Source organism: Triticum dicoccoides, chromosome 2A, assembly GCF_002162155.2.
Source record: "Triticum dicoccoides isolate Atlit2015 ecotype Zavitan chromosome 2A, WEW_v2.0, whole genome shotgun sequence".
In the NCBI taxonomy this organism is placed as follows: domain Eukaryota; kingdom Viridiplantae; phylum Streptophyta; class Magnoliopsida; order Poales; family Poaceae; genus Triticum; species Triticum dicoccoides.
In genome coordinates, this window is record NC_041382.1 from 504,639,125 (window position 1) to 504,641,751 (window position 2,627).

Sequence of the window (2,627 nt, forward strand, 5' to 3'; positions counted from 1 at the left end):
GCGCGATGCCACGTGGCGGGCGGTGGTTGGCGCGGGCGGCGGAGCGGACGCGTCCGGTCGGGGCGGACGTGTCCGGCCAGCGCGGATCTGGGATTTAGGGTTTCGGGGAGAGGGGATCCGGGATATTTCGAGGGGGACCTATTTATAGGCATAGAGGGAGCTAGGAGAGTCCAAATGAGGTGCGATTTTTGGCCACGCGATCATGATCGAACGCTCTAGATGATGGAGCAGAGTTAGGTGGGTTTTGGGCCAAATTGGAGGGGTGTTGGGCTGCAACACACACAAGGCCTTTTCGGTCCCTCGATTAACCGTTGGAGTATCAAACGAAGTCCAAATGGTACGAAACTTGACAGGCGGTCTACCGGTAGTAAACCAAGGCCGCTTGGCAAGTCTCGGTCCAATCCGGAAATGTTTAATCCCCACACACGAAAGAAAGCTAGAAATGACCACCAGAGGAGAGCGAAGCGCCGGAATGCAAAACGGACAACGGGGAAAATACTCGAATGCAAGAGACGAACACATATGCAAATGCAATGCACATGATGACATGATATGAGATGCATGACAACAATAACAACACAAGGAGACAAAGACCCGAACCCGAGGAAATAAATATAACTTAACGACGGAAACGGCAAGAGTTGGAGTACAAATTGGGAAAGTAACATCCGGGGTGTTACAACACTCCACCACTACGAAAGGATCTCGTCCCGAGATCTAGGACTGAAAGAACGCCGGGTACTCAGAACAGAGGTGATCCTCGCGTTCCCAGGTAGCTTCACGGTCAGAATGATGTGACCACTTGACTTTGAGAAATTTGATTGACTTGTTGCGAGTCTTGTGTTCAGTCTCTTCAAGAATAGCAACTGGGTGCTCACGATAAGAGAGATCTTCTTGGAGCTCAATGTCCTCGAAGTTTACTATGCGGTCAGGAGTCTTGAAGCACTTTCGAAGCTGAGAGACATGGAACACGTCATGAACATTTGCAAAGTTTGAAGGAAGCTCGAGTTGATAGGCGAGGTCGCCTCTCTTGCTGACAATCTTGAAAGGTCCCGTGTATCTGGGGGCAAGCTTCCCTTTGATACCGAAGCGACGAGTACCTTTTATAGGAGAGACGCGGAGGTAAACATGATCTCCAATCTCGAAAACCAAATCACGGTCCTTACTATCATAGTAGCTCTTCTGACGAGATTGGGCTGCTTTGAGGTTATCACGAATGACTTTGCACATTTCTTCCGCCTCTGTGATTAAGTCATTACCCAAAAGCTGACGTTCACCCGTTTCAGACCAGTTGAGAGGGGTACAACACTTCCTGCCATACAGAATTTCAAAAGGGGCCTTGCCCGAATTTGCTTAAAAACTGTTGTTGTAGGAGAATTCAGCATAGGGAAGACAATCCTCCCACTTCATGCCGAAGGAGATCACACAAGCCCTGAGCATATCTTCAAGAATCTGGTTGACACGCTCGACTTGACCGCTAGTTTGAGGATGGAAAGCTGTGCTGAAGCGGATGTTCGTGCCCATGGCCTTCTGAAAAGAATCCCAAAACTTAGAGGTAAAGATGCTGCCACGGTCTGAAGAGATCACTTGAGGAATACCGTGCAGAGAGACAATACGAGAGGTATAGAGTTCCACCAATTGAGCTGCAGTGATCGACTCTTTGATAGGCAGAAAATGAGCCACTTTGGTGAGTTTGTCGATGACAACGAATATAGCATCATTGCCACGCTTGGACTTAGGAAACCCAGTCACGAAGTCCATTTCAATGTGGTCAAACTTCCATTCTGGAATGGCAAGAGGTTGGAGGAGACCAGCTGGCCTTTGGTGTTCTGCCTTCACTCTTCTGCAGACATCACATTCATTCACGAATTGAGCAATCTCGCGCTTCATTCGAGTCCACCAATAAGCCTGCTTAAGGTACTGATACATCTTCGTGCTCCCAGGGTGGATGGAGAGGAGAGAATTGTGAGCCTCATTCATGATCACTTTACGGAGGTCACCTTTGGGTACAACAATACGATCCTCGAAGAAGAGAGTGTCCTTGTCATCAAGGCGGTAGCACTTGTACTTGGACTGACTCTTGGCAATCCCAATCTTCACCTTTTTCACCATAGCATCAAGAAGCTGGGCTTGGCGGATCTGGTCTTCCAAGGTAGGAGAGACTTGAAGGTTGGCGAGGAATCCTTGAGGAACAACTTGCAGATTAAGTTTGCGGAAAGCTTCACAAAGCTCGGGTTGATAAGGCTTGAGAATCAGACTGTTGCAGTAAGCTTTCCTGCTCAAAGCGTCAGCAATCACATTGGCCTTGCCTGGAGTATACTCGATACTCGGATTATACTCTTGAATCATTTCGACCCATCTAGTTTGCCTGAGGTTGAGATTAGGCTGAGTGAAGATGTACTTGAGACTCTTGTGATTAGTGAAAATGTCCACTTTTCTTCCCAATAGAAGATGTCTCCAAGTCAAAAGAGCATGCACAACTGCCGCCAACTCGAGATCATGAGTGGGGTAGTTCTTCTCAATAGGCTTCAATTGGCGAGAGGTATAAGAAACAACTTTCTTCTCTTGCATCAATACTGCGCCAAGACCTTGGAGAGAGGCATCACAAAAGACCTCGTACGGCTTGG